General features: G+C 40.9%; 2 non-coding genes across 2 annotated transcripts; both read left to right on the forward strand.

Moving 5' to 3' along the window:
* The first annotated feature begins 2,753 nt into the window (after positions 1-2,753).
* On the forward strand, positions 2,754-2,860 carry LOC149010945 (small nucleolar RNA R71). Its single transcript, XR_016174835.1, has one exon. It is a non-coding gene; the product is annotated as a small nucleolar RNA R71 (small nucleolar RNA).
* Positions 2,861-22,802: 19,942 nt separating this feature from the next.
* TRNAI-AAU (transfer RNA isoleucine (anticodon AAU)) lies at positions 22,803-22,876 on the forward strand. The gene has a single exon. It is a non-coding gene; the product is annotated as a tRNA-Ile (tRNA).
* The last annotated feature ends 352 nt before the right edge of the window (positions 22,877-23,228 follow it).

A 23,228-nucleotide genomic window follows, 5' to 3' on the forward strand; every position in this document is an offset into this window, starting at 1 on the left:
CCAAGAACAATCCCTTCTCTAACCATAAAATGGCATTTTTCCCAGTTGAGGACTAAATTGGTTTCTTCACATCTCTGTAGAACTTTTGCCAAGTGAGTGAGACATTCATCATAAGTTTCTCCAAAAACTGAAAAATCATCCATAAACACCTCTACAAATTGTTCCACCATATCAGTGAAAATGGCCATCATACATCTTTGGAAAGTGGCTGGGGCATTACAAAGACCAAAAGGCATTCTTCTAAAGGCAAAGGTACCATATGGGCAAGTGAAAGTGGTCTTATGTTGATCTTCGGGGAGCAATGGCTATTTGATTGTACCCTGAGTATCCATCTAAGAAGCAATAATACTCTTTTCCAGCCAATCTATCAAGCATTTGATCAATGAAGGGTAGAGGGAAATGATCTTTCCTTGTAGCCTTGTTGAGCTTCCTATAGTCCATACATATTCTCCACCCACTCACTATCCTTGTAGGTATCAACTCCTTATTATCATTCTCCACAACTGTCATTCCTCCTTTCTTGGGGACACATTGTACTGGACTCACCCACTTCCTGTCTGAAATTGGATACACCACCCCAGCATCTAACCATTTAATGATTTCCTTTTTGACCACTTCCTTCATAATTGGATTCAGCCTCCTTTGATGCTCCACAGAATTATTACAGCAGTCTTCCAGCAGAATTTTGTGCATGCAAATTGATGGGCTGATTCCCTTGATGTCCGATATGGTCCATCCTAATGCTTTGTTGTATTTCTTCAGCACTTTAATTAACATATCTTCTTGCTCTGCTGTTAGCACTTGCTGAAATGATAGCTGGAAGTGTCTTTCCTTCACCCAAATAGGCATACCTAAGGTGTCCTGGAAGAGGCTTCAATTCTAACACAGGAGGCTCTTCAATTGATGGCTTAGGAGATTGAGTTGCATGCTCAGATAATACAAGAGGATCAAATCCACTCTTTCTTAATGTCTCAGTTGGTCTTGCATCTAACCATTTAATGTAGCTACCTGCTTCATCACCCACTTGTGAAATTTCAGATGTTAATGAAAGCTCTAATGGATCTGTACTACCCTTTGTCTCAACTTCTTCTAAAACCAGCTCCTCAATGATATCTACCATTGAGCATTGCTCTATCTCATCTGGAGATTTCATTGCCTGGAGAACATTGAAAGTGACTTGCTCTCCATTTACCCTCATAGTTAATTCTCCTTTATGCACATCAATCAAAGTCTTTCCAGTGGCCAAGAAGGGTCTTCCAAGAATGATGGGCACATCTCTATCAGCTTCAAAATCAAGAACAATGAAATCAGCGGGGAAGATGAACTTATCAACTCTTACCAAGACATCTTCAATTTTTCCTTCGGGATGAGCTAAGGATCTATCGGCCCAGCTGAAGTGTTACTGTAGTTGGCCTTGCTTCTCCCACACCAAGCTTCTTGAAGATTGACATTGGCATAAGGTTAATGCTAGCTCCAAGGTCACAAAGGGCTCTCCCAATATAATTTTCTCCAATAGCACAAGGAATGGTGAAACTCCCAGGATCCTTTAATTTTTGAGGAAGCTTGTTCAAGCAAGAAGGCACTACTCTCTTGTGTCATGGCTCTTTGTTTCAAACTCTCCAAACTCTTCTTTTTTTAGAAAGGATGTCTTTCATGAATTTCACATAATTTGGCATTTGTTCAAGTGCTTCTACCAATGGTATATTGATGTGGAGCTCCTTCAAAACATCCAAGAATTTCTTGAACTGATGGTTTTGTTGCTGCCTTTGAAATCTTTGAGGAAAGGGGGTGGTTTATAAGGCACTTTTTCTGGAGAACCCTGTTGCAATGGAGCTGTAGCTGGTGGTTCAACACTTTGGTTTTCAAAATCAGATTGGTCCTTTTGAACAGCCATTGGATCTTCCTTTTCCCTTTCTTCTTGGACAGGAATAGGCTCCTTCAGTTGACTGGACTTAACATGAGGTGGCTCTAGATGTTTCCCACTCCGTAATGAAATAACCTTGCAATGCTCTTTGCCTTCACGCCTAGGATTTTCAGTATCACTTGGCAGTGATCCTTGAGGTCTGTTGCTTAAAGCATTAGCTAGCTGCCCAACTTGATTCTCCAAATTTCTCAATGAAGCTGCTTGGCTCTGAATAATTGCATCATTCTTTGCCATGTATTCTTTCAATAGGAGCTCAATTGATGAAGAAGGTTCTATAGGCTGAATCTTCACTTGCTGTTGAGCACTTGGAAGCTGATAAGGTCTAGTTGGGATAGATGATGGGCCTACATTCTGTCCTTGACCATTCCAAGAGAAGTTAGGGTGCTGCCTCCAACCAGGATTATAAGTGTTGGAATATGGGTTATTAGCTTTGCTGAAATTACCAACATAGTAGGCTGATTCTGGGTTAGATGGACAACTATCAAAGACATGCTCCCCACCACAATATGTACAAGAGACTGCTGGATTTTGTTGTGGTTGTACGATTGCAGCCAAGCCAAGTTCTGATTTTAGCACACTAGTGAGGGATGAAACTTGTGCGATTAAGGCTATCACCTTGCATCCAACTCATAAATTCCAGCCACCCTCTTACTTGCAGCAGACTCTTTCAGCTGGCCATTGGTAGTTGTTGTTGGCCATCCTTTCCAAAATTTCATAAGCCTCATTGTAAGACTTTGCCAATATAGCCCCATTGGCTGATGCATCCACTATGGATCGAGTTTGTCCACTTAAACCATTGTAGAAAGTCTCCATCTGAATCCAATGAGGAATGCCATGATGAGGACATTTATGCAAGAGCTCCTTAAACCTCTCCCATGCCTCATATAAAGACTCACTATCCAACTGTTGAAAACCAGTTATGTCATTTCTGAGCTTGGCATTCTTTGTTGGAGGAAAGTACTTCATCAAGAACTTCTCTACCAAGTCATTCCATGTAGCTACTGATTGGGGAGGTAAGGAGTTCAACCACGCTCTTGCTCTATCCCGCAATGAATAAGGGAATAGCTTCAATCTCAAAGCCTCTTCAGTTGCTCCAGGTATCTTGAAAGAGTCACTTACTTCCATGAAGAGTCTAAGATGGAGATGAGGATCTTCTGTTGGAAGCCCACTGAATTGTCCCACAGTTTGAAGCATTTGGAACATCACCGGCTTAAGTTCAAAATGTAAGGCTTGAATATCTGGCCGTACTATGCTTGGATTCAGCTCATGCAACATGGGGACAGCATATGCTCTGATGGCTCTATCTCTATCATCACCCTCAGCTGCCATATTATTCTCATTATTATTCAATCCATTTCTCACTGCTTCAGCCATTGTTGGAACTGCTGCTAGGCCTCGTTGCTCCCTTCTTCTAGCTCGAAATGTCCTTTCTATTTCAATGTCAAAGGGTGCCAACTCTTGATCAGGCAGCGTGTTCATACAAGGGTAAAAGCACCTGAGAATAAAAGGAAACTAATATCAAAGTAAAGAAATTTCAATAGATAAAACAAAAACTTACTTCTACACTAATTATCAAAGACAAAATTCCTCGGCAACGGCGCCAAAAACTTGTTGCTTGTATCTCAAGATATTACGCAAGTATACGTATCGCAATCAAGTAATAAATGATAAGTACAAAATCGATCCCACGGAGAATTATATCCTTAACTTTCAATGTAAAAGTAGAATTGATTTAAATGAAATTAACAAGGTTGATTGGTGATTGACTAACTAAATAACCAAATGACAAATAAGGAAAACTAAGGAACTAAAATGTAGATTAAGCAATGGAAGAAACTTAATGAGTGACAAGTGTGTTAGGAATCAAGTTTCCCTTCCCCTGAATTTTATAACACAAATACTAAAGCAATACTACAACCCCAAGATAAATCAAGAACTTGGAATGAATGGCAATATGGTATTTTTCAATACACATAAGCTAGCCTCCTAAATCAACATCTGCATATTCCTATGAAGAATTGAATTAAGAATGCAATTTAAACCCAATCCAATCAATGGTAATGTGAGGTAATTGGGTATTCCTACCCAACCTACTAATTAACACAACCTAATTAAAGATGATGCTAACTCACACAATTCAACAAACACCTGGACTTCATTAATTTTCCAATTAATGAAATCATAACATTCATTCAAGAAATATCATTCAAGAACTGAAATTAGTCAATATAACATGCTGAATTCATTAACAATAAAGGGGATTGCAATAAAACTAAAGAACACATGATTAGTTACATATCAAAATTCAGGTTTAGGTACTACTATCATCCCAACACAGCTAAGATTTAGCCCATAACAGAATTGAAATGCATAAAACCAAGTATAGTTGACATGAGACTAGAAAGTAAGAAGATAGAGTTATAAAAAACAAGAAAAAAAGTAAAGAATAAACTAAGGCTTCAATGCTTCCACATGAGCTCCAGCTTTCTTCTTCAGCAAATCAGCAACTCCAGCAGCTCCTTGCTTCCACAAGAGCTCCAAGCATTCGTTCTCTACCTCCTTCCTCTCAGCCGAGTCTCTATTCCCCCTTGGTCCAATCTCTCCTTTGTCCTCCTTGCCTCTCTTCTCTTTCTTCCATAAATGTCTTCAATCATTAGGTTAGATTCTGGCCATAGGATTAGAACCTTCCTCCTGAGATCAAGGGCTGAAAACCATCATGTATTTACAAGAATTTAGTCCACTTAAGTTAGCCCTTTTTGGTCAATTCCATTTGAATTGGATCTGAGAATATTCTGCTCCGTTGTTGTAGCAATGCAGCAACAACTCTACAACAAAGTTAGAGGACATGTTCTTCTATTATGAATCTTCACCTACATGTTCAAGAGAAAGAGAAACAGTCAAATTCATCCATAAAAAGAAGGGAAATTCATGCAATGTGACAAAAATGAACTAAACAAAATGCAACATGTTGAGACTAAATAAGACAACACCTAATGAATACTATCACTAAAACAAAGACAAAATACTCCTAAATCAAGCCATCTCAAGTATAAAAGTTATAAATCTTAACTCTATTTCATAGGGTTTTCGGGGGTGCTAAAAAAAACAAAAATTTATAAAGGGGTTGGGGGGGGGGGGGGGGGGGTGGTTTTTATTAAACTCCCGTTTTTGTTTGGGGGGGGGGGGGGGTTTTTTTTTTTTGGGGGGGGGGGGGGGGGAATGACGTCTGGGAAAAGATCCTTGAATCTAACCCTTCCTTCAACACAACTCCCTTTCGAGAGGTGTGTCACAAGGAAATCTTCAGGAAGCTTAAGTTGGAATTCCCCGACTGGGTTTTGGAAGAGGAGGATCCTATTCTAGCAGACCCGAATACTGAGGAGTATCTTGCTGATTCACCGCCCCTTCCCGAAGAACCTCAACAGCCTGCTTTGGAAAGAGATCCTAATAAAGACTTCTTGGCTGACAATGAGGAAGAATCATAGGAAGTCATTTTTTCTTTTTTGTAAGGGTTGGCCCTCCACGTTCTTAATGAAATAGAAATCGTCTTCTTTATCTCGAACTTTTCTAATGATTGCCTTCATATTTCCTCATCTAATATCCTAAAAATTGTTCAGGGAACAAAACGTAAATGATATAAGTTATCACGTAGATTAACTTGTACCTTAATTGGGGATAACATTCGGGATATCATGAAGATGCGTTCGGGAGAGATGTGTTCAGTCTCTGATTACTCCCAACTGCTCCTTCATTTATTGTGAAGTCCAAACGTTTCCCTGCATTCGTATACTCATTACTCCTCCCAAGGAGTTGGAAATACTCTATTATTTAATGGTGGTGTGACGGTTGGCAGTATCCTCATATCAGGTGCATATTGTTCCACGTGGAAACTTCGTTTCATCTTTGAATTTCGAATTTGAAGCGTCGTTTTCTCATGACCGTTGATCTTGCTTTTTGAAGAATTCAAAGCATCTCTTCGATCCAGTCCCTTGGTTGCCTTAGGCTTTCAACCATCGCATCCCTCTTTGAGGCTATTAAAGCCCCTCAAGGTTACTTCATTTTTATCTAGCTATCTACAAGTTATTTCTGTCTGATAGATTTGCAAAATGACATTCCATCTTCCTTTGCTGTATCCGAACTCTTGTGCTCCAACACTATCTTCGATTATAATCTGAACGAGTAAGTCTTCTTTTCTGTTTATGTCACGAATCTCTTCTTCTCCCTGAGTAAGCTCCACATTATTCATACTTGGGGTTTACTTATGACGGCAGTTCAGAGTAGTTCATGCCCAACAGAGATCTAGGGTTTTCCCTTTTCTGTATGTTGTTGGATCCTCATACTGACACTGCCTTTTTTGTATTTGCAGTGCCTCCCAGAATTAACTTGGACTTTATTAGGGCAAATTCCTGCAAGAAAACTGCCCCTATACCGACGAAGGTTGCTTCTTCTGAGGTGATTGTCGTTGGCAAATCTTCTAAACGTGAGGAGACTGCTGTTGGTGAATCTTCAGATCAGATTCCCACAGTTTCTGCTGATGTTTCTCCCACTCTCCCTCTGCCTGAAGAGACCGTTCGGTCTTCCAAGGAGGACGTGGCTCCCTCCGTCGTTGCTTGTACTGCTGATGCCCCTACTGCAGAGACCGTTTGGTCTTCCCTGAAGAAGACCCTACGGGCATTTGAGGCAACTATGTTGGCATCTGAGGAAGATGCGGTCCCTGCCGATGCTGCTTCTATTTCCAACTCTAGAGCTTGTTTGGCATCCTCCTCCTCTCCTTCTCTGGAGCTGAAGGATTTTGCCACTAGGAAGCGCCCTAGGTTGGCGGATGATCATGATGTAGCTCATCCTTCTTGTTCATCGAAGAGGTCTGACTTGGTGACAGGAGATTTTGACAAGGCACTGGAATGGTGCACTGCTATTCGAATACTTGCCGAGAGTAGAGTCCTTTCCACGATTCCAGACAGTGAGTTTTCGAAATCACTGATGATGTAAGTTTTTCTTCATTACCTTTTTGTTCTGAAGACTTTTCTTTTGCTCATGACTAACTCTGAAGTTGTTGCAGGAGTCTTACTGGTAACTTCCACAACCAAGTGGAAGCAGCCTCTAGACTCAGTAGACTGAGTGATGAAGTTTCCAGGTTTCGGGAAGACTCCAAAGCCAAAGACGCTGAGATTGCTCATCTTGGAAACCTAGCTTGGGAGGTTGTAGGAGAAAAGAATTCCGTGATCGAACATCTTCGTTCGGATTTGGATGATGCCAGGGAGAAGATCCATCGGCTGGAATGGGAAGCAGGGAAGTCAGGGGTGAAAGGGTCTGAAGCGTTACCCCAAAGGCAAGTTGTTATCCCTTTGCCCGAGTTCCTCCCAACTGATGTTCGCAGAGCTTACATCTTCAAGTATTTGCACAGTAAGCCTTTTGTTGATATGCTAAACGCTTATAAGTTGCAGGCATACCGGGATGGCGAAAACGAAGTATGGGAATCGATATTAAGGAGAAATCCTTATTTTGACACGACTCACCACCGCGCCAATTGTCATCCTGAAGTGTTTGCAAAGTTGGGACTTCCTCTTCCCGCCTGGACCAAGGATGCTACAGACCTTCCATCCCTAGATCCGGATATCATGGATTATCTTGACGATTCTCCTCCATATTCTCCTCTCAAAGGATTCAGTTATGAAGAGCTTGCCTTGAATGCAGGTTTGATCAAAGATCAGACTTCTTTCGGTCAAGCTGGATAAAGAGTAAGGAATTGCAGAGGATTTTGATAACATACGTTTTCCCGACTCTGTTCTTCTTCTTCTTCTTGAATCTATGCTGCTTCTTGACTCTGTTTTACCTCTGACAAAGCTCCTTTGATCTTGTTTAACTTCTTAATGATCACCGACGATGACTATCTTTTTTGACCGAGCGAAGATTGTATCCCAACACTTGTTGTCTCATATGTATACTTGATGTAAAGGTTGGCCTCTTCTGGTCTTTTAAAGAAATAAAGAATTAACTTCATCTTTGAACTTTGTCAGTCACTTGAGAGTCATTGTTGCAATAGGTCTTAGTTGTTAAATACAATGCCTTTACTTAGAGATTTCCGTAGAAATTCAATAAGTCTGAGAAGGTCTCACTCGGGTTTTAAACCAACGCCTTGTAGAAGGTCCCACACGGGTTTTAAAATGATGCCTTGTAGAAGGTCCCACACGGGTTTTATACCAATGCCTTTACTTAGAGATTTCCGGAGAAATTCAATAAGTCTGAGAAGGAACTCACTCGGGTTTTAAACCGATGCCTTGTAGAAGGTCCCACACGGGTTTTAAACCGATGCCTTAACTTAAAGATTTCCGGAGAAATTCAATAAGTCTGAGAAGGAACTCACTCGGGTTTTAAACCGATGCCTCGTAGAAGGTCCCACATGGGTTTTAAACTGATGCCTTTACTTAGAGATCTCCGGAGAAATTCAATAAGTCTGAGAAGGAACTCACTCAGGTTTTAAACTGACGCCTTTTGATTTTTTCCACTGGATCTGTTCTTGAGTGTTGTATGATGCCCCCCAATCAAAAGACAGTATGTTGAAAACTGATAATTGTATTGATTGAGTTGAAATTTGTTACATGATGAACGAAAATGATAATCTTCAAAGATAATATTTCTTCAGATGCCTGGCATTCCACAAACGATCCAACTCTTTCTAGGTTGTCATGTTCTTCAGCTTGTAAGCCCCCGAACCAACTGGTTTAATAACCATATATGGTCCTTCCCATGAAGGGTCCAATTTCCTTTGATGGCGTGGATCTGAAGCTAAGGTATTTCTCAATACCATTCTCCTGCTGAGTACCGATGATTTTTTACTCGGGAATTATAATGTGACGCTATCCTCCGTTGATAATGTTGAGTTTGTGCTATTACTTTTGCACGAACCTCATCCAACAAATCAAGGCTATCAAGCAGTCCTTGTTCATTCGCTTTTTCTTCGAATTCTCTGTCCCAAAGTGTTCCAGCCATTACTTCTACAGGTGCCAATGCTTCAGATCCGTAGGCCAGTTTAAAAGGAGATTCTTCTGTAGGTGTCTGAACCGTAGTTCGGTAGGCCCATAGTACATTCTGCAATTCTTCGACCCACAAGGCTTTATCAGCATCGAGTCTTCTCTTTATTCCCTCAAGTAGTGTTCGATTTGTAACCTCTACTTGACCATTGCTTTGGGGGTATGCCACTGATGACATACGATGCTCAATCAAATAAGTTCCACAAAATTGCTCAAATTGTGGACAGTCGAATTGGGTGCCATGATCGGTAATGATTATTTTTGGCATTCCAAACCGATATATAATTGACTCGAGCATGAATTTTCTCCACCTTTTTTTCAATGATGGTTTCCAGGGCGCTAGCCTTGACCCATTTGGTGAAGTAATCGATTGTTACTATAAGATATTCTCTTCCGCCTGACGCCTTGGTGAATTTGCCCATGATATCGATTCCCCACATCGCAAAAGGAATGGGATCTAAAATCGAAGTCATGGTTTCATCTGGGAGTTGAGATACCGTAGCATGGATTTGATAGTTGCTACATCGGCGAACATATTTCATAGCAGCTTGTTGGAGCTTAGGCCAATATAACCCAAGCCTCAGAATTTTGTGTGCCAGGGCCCGACCGCCCATGTGAGCACCACAAATTCCTTCATGTACCTCAGCCAAGGCTGATTCTGATCCCTCGGGACCCAAACATCTCAGGAGGGGTCCAGAATAAGATCTTCTGTACAGCCTTCCATTTTGCATAATGAATCGCGTTGATCGTACTTTGATTAATCTCACCTCTTTCGGATCCTCCGGTAGTTTATCATCTCTCAGATATTCAACCATTGGATCCATCTAGCAACGCGCCGCTTCAATATAGGAAATTTCCTTCTCATGATAACTTGGAAATGTTATCTCTTCTATGTAGACCGAAGGGTCTAAATTCTTTTCTTTGGCATTGGCTAATCGGGATAGCTCATCTGCCATTGTATTTTCTTTTCTTGGAATCTGACATACTTTCAGATTCTTGAACTCTTTCTGCAATACTTGCACAATCTCTTGATATTTCTGTAACCGGGGTTCCATAACACCATATTCCCCTTGTACTTGGTTAACAATTAGCTGAGAGTCACTATAAATAGTTATGTCTGCTATTGCTAATGCTTTTGACAATCTAAGTCCAGCTATAAGGGCTTCGTACTTCGCCTCGTTATTACTTGCTTCGAATGCAAATCTCAATGCATACCAAATAATAAATCCTGCCGGACTCCATCCTTGTTACTCGAACCATCCACATATACCTCCCATACTGTCGGAATAGTGGGTTCGGTAACTTCTTCCATGGGTGCAGTAGTCTCTACTACAAAGTTGGCTAGTGCTTGAGCTTTGATTGCCGTTCGAGGCTTAAAGCTTACTTGGAACTCACTAAGTTCAACCAACCATGCCACCATTCTTCCAGACAAATCAGGTTTACGAAGAACTTTACTAAGGGGAAAAGTAGTAAATACCTCGATTGAATGAGCCTGAAAATATGGTCGTAGTTTTCTAGCTGCTATCATAAGAGTTAGAGCCTGCTTCTCGATCTGAGAATACAGTGTTTCCGCATCCAGTGGTACGTGGCTGACATAATAAATTGGCCGTTGCTTCTTGTCCTTTTCCCAAACGAGTATTGTGCTGACCGCCGAAGGGGATGCCGCTAAATATAGCTGCAAGACTTCAACCCTTCTTGGGCCGAGACAATAGCGGTGGTCTTCCCAATGTCTCCTTCAATTCTTCGAAAGCTTCTTGACATTCCTCAGTCCACTTTGCCTCCTTGCTGCCCCTCAAGTCTTTGAGAGCTTTGAAAAAAGGTAGGAGACCAGATTGTGAGATGAAATGGTTCAAAGCGGCTACTCTCCCCATCAAGCACTGCACATCCCGAATAGTTTTGGGGGATTCCATATCAATCAAAGCTTGTATTTTGGCTGGATTAGCCTCAATACCCCTTTGTGATACCATGAAGCCCAAGAATTTGCCTGACGAAACTCCGAAGGCACATTTCTCCGGATTCAACTCCTCGGCATTTCGCGATCTTGAAAATACCTCTGTTAAATCTTCAATATGTTTCGTCCTTGCAATGCTCTTTACTAGCATATCGTCAACGTAAGCTTTGACATTTTTCCCGATCAAGTCCTTGAAAATTTTGTTGACGGCCCTCTGATAAGTAGCTCCTACATTCTTCAGGCCGAACGGCATGACTTTATAATAAAAACTTTCACGATCAGTCATGAAAGCCGTAAACTTTTAGTCCTCCTCGTTCATAAGGATCTGATTATACCTTAAGTAGGCATCCATGAAACTCAAGGTTTCATACCCTACAGTTGCATCTATCAGCAGATCAATCCTAGGTAATGGGTAACAATCTGTAGGGCAAGCCTTGTTGAGGTCTGTGTAATCTGTACACATCCTCCACTTCCCGTTTTCCTTTTTGACCATTACCACGTTGGCCAACCAGATTGGGCATTCAATTTGTTCGATGAAACCTGAACTCTTCAGTTTTTCAACTTCGCCCCGAACAGCTTTATATTTTTCCATGAAGAAATTTCTCCTTTTTTGGATAACTGGTTTCACCTTTGGATCTATCCAAAGTTTGTGCTCTGCAACATGCCGATCAATTCCTGGCATGTCATCTGTAGACCATGCGAACACGTCACTATTTTGTTGAAGAAAAGACTTCAACTCCCCTTTGAATTCTTCCAGCTGCTCAGACCCGATATAAGTAACTCTTTTTTAATCACCGGGATACAACTGTATTTGCTCCAGTTTTTCTACTCGCTCGGGCCTTTGCATTTCTGCTTCATCCCGATCATCTCGTACTTCAATTGGTAACGCCGTTACCTTTCTCGAGCCTTCCTTGTCTTTCAGATATGCAACATAACATTGCCGAGAAATTTTCTAGTCAGATGAAACTTGATCGACTCCCATATCAATCGGGAATTTTATTTTGAGGTGCTTCATTGAAACGATAGCACCTAACATTGATAAAGATGGTCTCCCGAGGATGACGTTGTAAGCTGGGAGCTCTCGAACCACTAAGAAATTTACCTGAACGGTAGCTTCTTTGGGGAAGCTTACAATTGATAGGTCCAATTGGACCGATCCTTCCGCTATTGCAGATGATCCTACAAAGCCATATAGATACGTGGATGATGGCTCCATCAAGTCTTCATCCACCTTGAGTTTTTGATAAGCTGCATAAGATAATAAGTCTGCAGCAGACCCGGTTTCAACTAACACCCTGTGTACTTCGAGGCGTGCAATCTCTACCTTGATGACTATGGCATCATCATGAGGCAAACAAATGCCTCTTTCATCTTCTTTGCCAAAGGTGATCGAACCCTCACTATTTGGCCTCTTACGCTTCTGCGCTTCTCCGGTTCCAACAAATTTAGATTTTGCTTTCAACTTCTGGAGTGATTCAGGCTCGGGACTTCCAAAGATTGTAAGGATTGGTGACCGAGTAGCATCAATCACCTCTTTACCCTTCTTAGATTTAGGAGCCTCCTTCGGTTGATCTAGGCTAACCGAACGGTCCCCTTTTACTGCTGCATCGCGTGGTTCCTCTCGCCTTCTCTGACGAAAACTGGACAAATGTCCCTAGGATATCAATCTTTCAATATCCGCCTTTAAATGTCTACAATCATTAGTATAATGACCGTAATCCTTGTGGAAACGGCAATACCTTTCTCGATCCTGTTCCCTAGGTTTAGTAGGAAGCTTCGGAGGCCATTTCAAGATATTCCGTTTTTTGATAATGTTTAAAATATCAGCCCGAGGAATATTTAATGGAGTATACTCACTTTTGTCGGGAGATCTTTGCCGCCATGCCTGATAAGGCTTTCCAACTCGATCTCTAATATTCTGCCTCTGCTTCTGTTTGTTTTCAGGAGCCTTCTGCTCTTTCGTGGAGGCTTTATTATCCCCCTGGCGGGCGTCTAAGATTTCCGTGACATTTGCCTGCTTTTGGCATCTCTGTATCAATTCAACATAAGTTGTAGGCATGTCTTGAAGTAATAACTCCAAGAGTCTTCGATTAGTAAGGCTAGTGAACAAAGTAGTTTTAGCTACTTGCTCATCTAGGTTTCTATCTCCATTGTAACCCTGTTGAATCTTTTCAGGTATTCCCTAATCGATTCACTCTTCCCTTGTCTAATAGTAAACAAGGTTTCCTCGATCTTTTTAACCTGGATTCCACTCTGAAATCGCCCTATGAATTTGCGTGCCAACTCGTCGAAATTCACGATCCTTCCTGAGGGGAGGTTTGAGAACCATTTCTGTGCCGCTCCAGTTAAAGATGAACCAAAGACCCTGCAAAGAATTTCATCGAATTACCCTGCAACTGCCATAGTCTGCTGAAAATAACTGATGTGGGCCGTGGGATCTCCGGAGCCATCGAATGTGGAAAAAGTTGGCAAACGGAAATTGTGAGGAAAATGATATCCAGCAATAGGCTCGGAAAATGGAGTTATTCGAATAACTGAATAGATATCATCAGTTATCCTCCCTCTCGCCAATTGCTCGAGCTTCTGATTGATATTAGCCAATTCTTGACCAATATGTGTCGATCAATCTTCAGCAACACGATCACGACCTCGAACAACACGATCATTATCACGAACAACACGATCATCATCATGAACAACGCGTCTAACAGTTGGTGAGTGAGTTCTCACTCCTGTAACCAACCTTGTATTCGAATCAGTAGTACTCCCTTGTGGTCCGTCGAACCGATCATCATGCCTAGGAAGATTTTCAGTTCTCCTAGGCACTCGGTCGCCTTCACGGAAGTTTTGACCGACGTTTTGTTCATCAATTAGTCTCCAATCCCGCTACGATGCGCACCTTCCTACATCACGACGATTGGGCTCTTGTGGTACCACCACTTGTCTGGTCAGCACACGGAGTGCCTGACTTACCTCCAACATCTGGACTTTCAGTTGACGCTGGAGTGAATCTAGAGGATTATTACCTCCTTGACCACCATCTACTTCGAGCGGTCGACTTCCCTGAGGAATATCCGGATTGTTTACTCCATGAATTGGGACGCCAGCATCTCACTGCGCAACAGCTACTGCTTCCGCTGATCTAGTCACCATAGCTTTCTGAAACATTTCTCATAGACGGCGCCAAATGATGCGTCCAAAATCTGCTCAGCCCTTAGATCTCTTGAGAATGACCTGCAAAATAAAGCATCAGACGTGGCCCGACCACTTGGGTCGGGAGTCCACCTCCAAAGGCTAAGTCAATTGATGAACTTAATCACAAACGGCTCTGCTAGAGCACAGAGCTAAGGAATGAATAACAAGAATATGGTTCAGATAGTAAGCATCTGAGTGATTTTGTCCGTCCTCTCCTTTGTGGGGAGGTAGTGTCTTATATAGAGTGTACCTTCGAATCTTCTTTGTTGGATGTATTTGAGCCTTCTTCGGATAGTCATTGGATCTTAGCAGATAGATCCATTGAGTGATAGACTTCTACTAGTTTTGACTAGTAGAGGACTCCTAGGATAACCCCGACTGTTATCTGGTGGTTATCCGTATGATAGCGATGAGTGACAGCCACCGAACTCTGCTAGCCATCATTAGGTTAATTAACCTTCTCCAAAAGTATCAGATTAGGGCGTGCTTGTGGCTGATTTAGTTTTCTTCCTCAGCAAGCTACCTCATGGACCCGGCTCACTCGGAAGCGAGTCAATTCCCTTCATCCCGACCGGAGTCGAGGGTCGAACCAAGAATGAACCAAGTTCGATCATATTTTCCCCGTATCACTTAGGAATTTAAAGCATCCGAATTCAAGTAGTTTTTCGGAAGATGACAATGATGACTCTTCCAGTTCTAACAACAGTTACTCTTCCAGTGACAAGAATGATGATGATGATTCACCTCCCCAAGGTGATAAAAATGCTACTAAGATGACGACCCACCTGCAAATCCAGATGTTTAAGAAAACATTTTCCTTTGTTTTTTAACTTACCTTTTTGTTAACCTTTTAATATAAGGGCTCTGACTTTGTCAATCTCTTTTATATCAATAGAATTTCCCTTTCTTTTCTTTTGCTCCTTGTGGCTTTGATAAAATAATATTTTGAAGAGAACCTTTGCAATGTTGACCACGGATATAAAATGATAACCATCCTTGAGTTGTTGCACATCTGATCAGATTCCACACTTCTAACCAACTACTATATCTTTGATTAGTTGTTGATGAAGTATTCCTAAGGAAAATATGGCTGATCAGATGTTTCTGTCCTTAGACAATAGTTGAAGAAAGTTTTTGCATCTTTGATTAAAATCTTCCATATAACCTGTCAGTTGAGAATTTTTCTTTATCAACTCCTCTACCCTCGATCGAAAGGCTGCCTCGGAAGGCTAGCTACTTGAGCCTGACTTACGAAAAGTCTGGACCATCCTCCGAAGGAATGATCCGTGATCAGCTTCGGAAAGCATGACCAGGCCTCGGAAGGCTGGCTACTTGAGCCTGACTTACGAAAAGTCGGGACCACCCTCGGAAGGAATGATCCGTGATCAGCTTCGGAAAGCATGATCAGGCCTCGGAAGGCTATATATTTGAGCCTGACTTACGAAAAGTCAGGACCACCCTCGGAAAGGAATGATCCGTGATCAACTAGCATAATCAGGCCTCGGAAGGCTGGCTTACTAGAGCCTGACTTCGGGAAGTCGAGATCACCCTCGGAAGGAATGACCCTGGATCAGCGTTGGAAAGAATGATCAGAAAACTGGTTCGACGAAAAAGACCTTTTGCGCAACTTGAAGAAGAATCTTTTGATGATAATGGTTGATAGAATAATTTCTTCAAGAATACCAGAAAATTCTGCTTCCTTTCTATTGATAATATTTCTTGAGGTGAATTACATTCCATGGTCGCCTCAAACAGCTTCCATAAGCATCCTTAAGCCAATATGTATTTTTGCTCACAGTTTTTGTTACCACATATGGTCCTTCCCAGTTTGCAGAGAGCTTTCCACAGTTCCTCGGATCTGATGCTGATTTCTTCCTCAAGACAAAATCCCCAACTTTAAAAGATTTAGGTCTGACACAAGCATTATAGTACGCCGCCGTTCTCCTCTAGTACTCTATATTTCGATATAGAGCTCTCTCCCTAACTTCATCCAAAAACTCAAGATTTACCCTCAATCCTTCCTCGTTAGTCACCGAATCAAACCTCTCTGATCTATCTGATCCAACCATTACCTCCACTGGAGCCAACACCTTGGACCCATATGCCAGCTTAAAGGGTGTTTCTCCCATTGGTGTTCTGATTGTAGTTCTATACACCCATAGCACATGAGGTAACTCATCGACCCACAGGCTGTTTGCCTCATCCAGTCTCCTCTTAATTCCTTGTAAGAGAGTTCTGTTAGTTACCTCGATTTGACCATTGCATTGAGGATATGCCACGGAAGAGTTTTTGCATTCGATGTGATAATCTGCACAGAATTCCTTGAATCTTTCGTTGTCAAATTGAGTTCCATGATCCGTCAGTAAGACTTTTGGCAAAACATGTCTGAAGATGACCTTGTTTCTGAAAAACATCTCAATTTGATTTGTGGTAGTTGTGGCTAAGGCTTCTGCCTCCACCATTTTGTGAAATAATCAATTGCAGCTACCACAAATTTTTTCCCTCCAAACGTAACAGGAAATGGACCAAGTAGATCCATCCCTCACATTGCAAATGGAATGGGATTGAGAATTGATGTCAGCTACTCCGCTAGTTGGTTCTGAATTGGAGCATGAATTTGGCACTGATGACATCTCCTTACATATTCAATTGCTTTAGTTTGCATTTGTGGCCAATAGAATCCTTGCCTTAAAATTTTATAAGCCAAAGCTTTCCCGCCTAGTTAACTTCCACAGATTCCTTCATGGACCTCTGCCAGAGCATATTGTGCATCAGATGGTCCCAAACACTTCAAAAGTGGCCCAAAAACTATTCTTTTATATAACAGTTCATTCTTTAGAACAAACTTGGCATCTCTTCTTTTCACAGTTTCGGCCTTTTCTCTGTCCTCAGGGAGAATACCCTCTTTAAGATACTATATAATAGGATCCATCCAAGATATTTCTGCATCAATTTCTATTATCTCTGGCTCTGAATATGCTAGGATATCTAGCTCCGCAATATATACAGTCTGCGGTAAAGAAGCAAATTTTGCAGATGCTAATTTCGCAAGAGAATCTGCCATTGTGTTCTGATTTCTGGATATTCTCATAATCGAGAATTGTGAAAACCATCTTTTACATTCCAACACCTTCTTAAGATAACTAATCATCCGATCATCTTTCGCATCATATACTCCTGTGACTTGAGTGACCACCAGCTCAAAATCGCTTTTTACTTCAATGTTTTGCACACAAAGGGATTTGGCCAGTCGTAATCCCGCAATGAGAGCTTCATATTATGCTTCATTGTTTGAAGCGTGAAAGTTAAATCGAAGAGCATTCTGAATTACAAATCCGAACAGACTTTGTAAAATCACGCCTGCTCCTTACCCCTGAGAATGACTTGATCCGTCCACATGAAGAATCCACCTAGTAGATATTTCACTAGAGTCTTTCTCTTCCTCTGGTGATGAAATACTTTCAGCAATAAAATCAACCAGGACCTGTGCCTTTATCGTAGTTCTGGGCTTATAATCTATATCATGTTCTGTCAACTCTACTGCCCATGATACCATTCTCCCAGCAAGATCAGGCTTATGTAATATTTTCTTTAAAGGTCAGTTAGTAAGAACAATAATTGGATGAGCCTAAAAATAGGGCCTAAGCTTTCTGGCCGCTATTAACAAAGCTAAAGCCTATTTTTCAAATTCTGGATATCTAGACTCTGCATCTAACAATGTATGACTTACAAAGTAGATAGGATTTTGGATAGTACCTTCTTCTCGGATTAATATTGCACTCACTGCCACCTTTGAAGAAGATAAATAACCTCTCTTGGCTTTGGTCGAGACAGAACTGGCGGGCTGGTCAACCTCCTTTTTAATTCTTCAAACGAGCTTTGACAGTCCTCTGACCATCTTAATTCGTTAAGTGCATTTAAACTTTTCAACGCCTTGAAGAATGGTGCACATTTATCTCCTGATTTGGATATGAATCTGCTCAATGCCGCAACTCTCCCTGTTAAACTTTGGATTTATTTCATATTGCTGGGTGCTGACATATCCAGAATGGCCTTAATCTTTTCTGGATTCGCCTCAATACCCCTCTATGTTACCATATAACCAAGGAATTTACCAGATGAACTCCAAATGCACACTTTTCAGGGTTAAGTCTCATTCCATTCTTTCTGAGTACATCAAAGCATTCCCTTTGATCGATGAGATGATCAGATATGAATTGGCTTTTTACAAGAAGATCATCCACATAAACCTCCATATTTCTTCCGATCTGATCAGCAAACAATTTATTCATTGCCCTTTGATATTGCCCCAGCATTTTTTAATCCGAAAGGCATAACCTTATAAAAATAGCTTTCTCGATTCGTCATAAATGCCATGTGAGGTTGGTCCTCCCTTTTCATAAGAATTTGATTGTAGCCAGAATAAGCTTCCATAAAACTTAACATTTGCTGACCTGATGTGGCATCAATCAACTGATCAATTCGTGGTAGAGAATAACAATCCTTAGGACAAGCCTTGTTCAAATCAGTATAATCCACACACATTCTCCACTTGCCATTGTGCTTCTTCACCATTACGACATTTGCCAGCCATTTGGGACATTCTATCTGTTCAATAAATTTAGATTTTCTGAGCTTTTCTACTTCGACCTTGATCGCATCATGCTTTTCTAATGAGAAATTCCTCTGTCTTTGTTTTACTGGTTTGGTAGTATTGTCTATCCAGAGACAGTGTTCTGCTACCTCCCTGCTCAAACCTGGCTGTCTTGTGCTGACTAAGCAAAGACATCTGCATTTAGTAGAAGAAATTCTTTCAACAGGTCCTTGTCTTGATTGGTCTAATCAGCCCCAATCATAGTTCCCTTGTCTGGATTTTCGAGGTCAAAAGAAACTTTTTCTAGCTTCTCCATTGGTCCTTATTATCCATAACTTCAACAGTAAGGGCAAGAGTTTTACCTTGCGATTTTGAATCTTTCAAGAAAGTTGTATAACTTTGTCTCGAGGTTCTCTGATCAGATTTTCATTCTCCAATGCCTCCTTCAGTTGGGAATTTTACTTTTAAATGCCTCGTTGAAACCACAGCTCCAATAGCATTCATAGTTTGTCTTCCCAAAATTATATTGTAAGCTGACAGATTCTTTATCAACAAAAATTTAGTAACCATAGTTACTGTTTGTGGATGTGTTCCCAATGTAATTGTTAACTCCACAGTTCCTTCCACCGAAGTAGATTCTCCAGAAAATCCAAATAGTCTTGTTCCGCAAGGTTTTATCTTGACTATATCCATCTTCAACCGTTGAAAGGCTTCATAAGACATAATGTCCACAAAAGATCCCGTATCAATTAAAACCCTGTGAATATTCCTATTTGCCACTTCAATGACTACAACGATGGCATCATCATGTGGTTCTTGAATTCCATCCATTTCCTCCTCTGTGAAGACTATTTCTTTCATCTTCTTAATTCTTTTAGGAATAACATGAGATTCGACAGCATTGACATACCTGGCATGAGCCTTGGACTTTGAAATTGAGTTTAAATCTAAACTTCCCAAGATGGTCATGACAGGAGACTACTTCTGCTGAACCTGCTGGTTTTCTTGATGTTTAGCATTTTCATCTAGAGAACTAGATTGAAAATCTCTCTTCGCCTGGTCCTCCCTCACTGGTGCTTGGTTATCCCATCTTCTCGGCTGATCAGCAATGTTTCTCCGATTACCTCTATTTCTCCTTTGAACATAATGATCCAATCTCCCTTGACTGATTAATCGCTCAATTTCATTTTTCAGGATTCTGCAATCATCAGTATCATGACCATGATCTCTATGATATTTGCAAAATCTGTTTGGATTCCGCTCATCTGCCTTTTCTATCATCGGTGCTGGCCATTTTACAAATCCTTGATGTTGAATTCGCATCAGAATTTCTGATCTTCTAGTATTAAGAAGAGTATAATTTTCCAGGAATGGTCTTGGAATATCCCTTCTAATTTGACGATCAGGACCATTTCTCAGATAATTTCTGTTGTTCCTTCGATCCCTCGGATCAGACCTCATGACTCCATCTTCCCTCTTTTGCTCCCATCGCCATCAGTTTCCTTCCTCTCCTAAAGGATATCTTTCATGTTAGCATATTGATTACACCGAGTTGTCAACTCTGCAATGTTTGCCGGTTTGTTCATGATCAGGAATTCTAACAAATGATCGTCCGTCAAACCTCTGAACATAGCGTCATACTCTACTATTGCTTCATTTAAATTCTTTATCTGAATTGATTCTTGATTGAATCTTTTCATATAACTTCGAACTGACTCTCCTGATTTCTGGCGAATTGCAGCCAGATTATCCACTGTTTTGCTACTCTTCATACTACTTTGGAATCTCGACAAGAATATTTTTGTCAAATCTCTGAAATCTTTAATGGAATCCGGTAATAAACTGAAGAACCAAGTTGTTGCAGGACCTTTCAACGATGATGGAAAGGATCGACACTTTAAAACATCATAATTACCTCCTAACATCATAACAGAATTGAATTGAGCCAGGTGTTCATCGGATCTGTGCTTCCATCATACATTGTGAACACCGGAAGCTTAAAATTGTGCGGCAATGGTGCTGACATGATATCTTTAGAAAATGGATTTTGATTCATTGCTTCTTCCACTTTTTCTTCATTGTCCTTGTTCATCAATCGTTGAATTTGATCATCCAGGATACGAAATCTTTTACTGATTTCAAATCCGTGAACTTCAGATCTGCTACCTTCTGATCTCCTTGTTTCTCTCTTATCTCTCCGATCTCCAAGACTTCTACTCTTTTTACTTTGAATGTGGCTTAATCGATCGTCCTTGGATGGTCCTTGATCTTCAGATTCCAAAGGAATGTAATTTGGATCTACACTTTCTCCTTATCCCTCCCTGAGAATTGATCTCCTTTGGCTTTCTCTTGACCTTTGAATCTGAGGATTTGGAACAAAATCGTCTCAGCTCGAGAAAGAGTTCAAGATCTTCTAGCTGGTGAGATCAGAACTCTTTCTTCTGGTTGAATTCCGACTTGCTTGATGAATGTCCTCATCAGATTTTGCATTTCAAGTATTTGATGTTGCATACTTTCAAATCGTTCGGTGATTTGATTTGGATTCAGCTCCAAATGAGAAGCAGCCAGCGTATCTGCAAGTTGCTTCTCCTGTCTTTCAAAAATCTCAGCAGGATGAGGTGAACGATCTTCCGTCATTCTTTGTCTTTGCCGAGTCTGCATTGTCGGAATTTGCAATGCTGGAACTATTTCTCTTGTTCTTCTTTTCGGATTTACTCTCCTCGGCTCCCTCTGGCTTGTTTCTGCCATTTCAACTAGTAATATTTCCTCTCGCTCAGGTGATTGAGCCATAACCTTTGTTCTGAACTTGTTCAAGCTGTTTTCCCACAAACGGCGCCAAAATGTTGGTGCTAATTTTGCCAATAGCTTTGGACCGCAACCTTCACACCAAGCTCTTCAGATCTGGATCGATTTGACTCGTTTGATTCCTTCGTTAGTCTTTTTTTCACTGGAAAATGAAACACACTGGTTAGAAACAAAGCCGATCGTCTTGATCAGCATCATGTCTCCGACAGTCTAGTTAGCTATGCGAAGACAGTTCTTCAGAGCTCGAAGGAGCTTCCGAGCTGTTCTAATGGAGTAGAATTGAGAATAAATCGAGTGTTTGAATTGTTCTGAGAGACTTACTTTTGACGAGTCCTTTTTCCCCTTTTTATATAGATTTTCCCGCCTATAGTGTTTTTCAATCATGACCGCCAGATTGTATCTCCTGATTAGATGGCTATGATCAATCTTCTTCTATCATCTTTGGGCGAACCCATATATTTCTTTATTGAAACAATCAAACCTATTTAAACCATCATCGAACCGGAGCGGAACCGTCTTAAACCGGTACTGGGATATTTTAGTCATAACAATAATCCATAGCTTTTATCACTACAATTTCACCCTTCAACCCTTTTATCCACTACTAACCATATGCCCCACAATACTATACCTTTGAAAGATATTCCGCTTCTCTGACACAAGTTCACAATGATCCCTGCATTTTGTTCACATAGGAACACTAGGTCCGGTTTATGTTTTCGCAACATTTTTTTAATGCAGAGTTGAGTGAAAGTGCCATTAATACCACGCACATTCCAGGAAAAAAATTTCATAACGCTACCGGGAACAACAACCAAAGCCCCAACAAGATTCCACCACCAAACTATCCACCCCAAACACCTCACACAAAAAGAAAGAAAATTAATATACACCAGGATAAGAAACAAATAAGAAAAATTAAAGAAGAGGTAACAAAAAGTTTTCCCCCTACACAGCATGGAAGTCTATGAAATAAAAACTGGTAAAGACAGAGATCAACAAGTTAAGCATAAAATCTATTTCTAGATTTAGGTTTGAGTTTGAGTTTTTTAAGCCAATTATTCATAATTGCAAGGATTGAAATGAAAAGCACAATGCAGAAGTCAAAAAATTCAGAGTATTTGTGATAAGGAAAGACTTGGGGGATGCCAGTCTCAGTGTCCATCACCATGTCCTATAAAACAGTTTGTTGGGGTTGCTGAGACCACATCACTTTGATACAAGTTTTGAGATGTAATACTATTATAATCATTTCTAGTCTAGTAATAATAATTAATAATGAATCATTAAATTGAATATATCATTGGCCCATTAGCTCAGTTGGTTAGAGCGTCGTGCTAATAACGCGAAGGTCGCAGGTTCGAGACCTGCATGGGCCATCTAGTTTTTTTATAAAAATTAGATCCCATAAAGCATATCTTTCAATGGATTTTTTTCGTTTTTTCGGTAAAGTCTTCCTATAAGACTTATAGATCGTATCTATGTAATTTAGTTAGAAAGACAATTGATATTATTAAGAGTTTGATCATTGATACGGGAAAATCATTACCGAACCGGGTCCATCCTTGGTTCAACCCTTGACTCCGGTCAAGAATGGTCCGACCATGGCGGGGTTCGAACAAACTGGACTAATCGTTAGCGTGATAAGGAAGGAACCTTGCAAGATCGAAGGGCAGGCACGAACCCTTGAAATTTTGGTATGGACAACCAACCAAGAAGCGGTTGTTATCA

Source organism: Hakea prostrata, chromosome 7 (assembly GCF_041222555.1).
Source record: "Hakea prostrata isolate BN-2017 chromosome 7, UWA_Hpros_2, whole genome shotgun sequence".
NCBI classification, from domain to species: Eukaryota; Viridiplantae; Streptophyta; class Magnoliopsida; order Proteales; family Proteaceae; genus Hakea; species Hakea prostrata.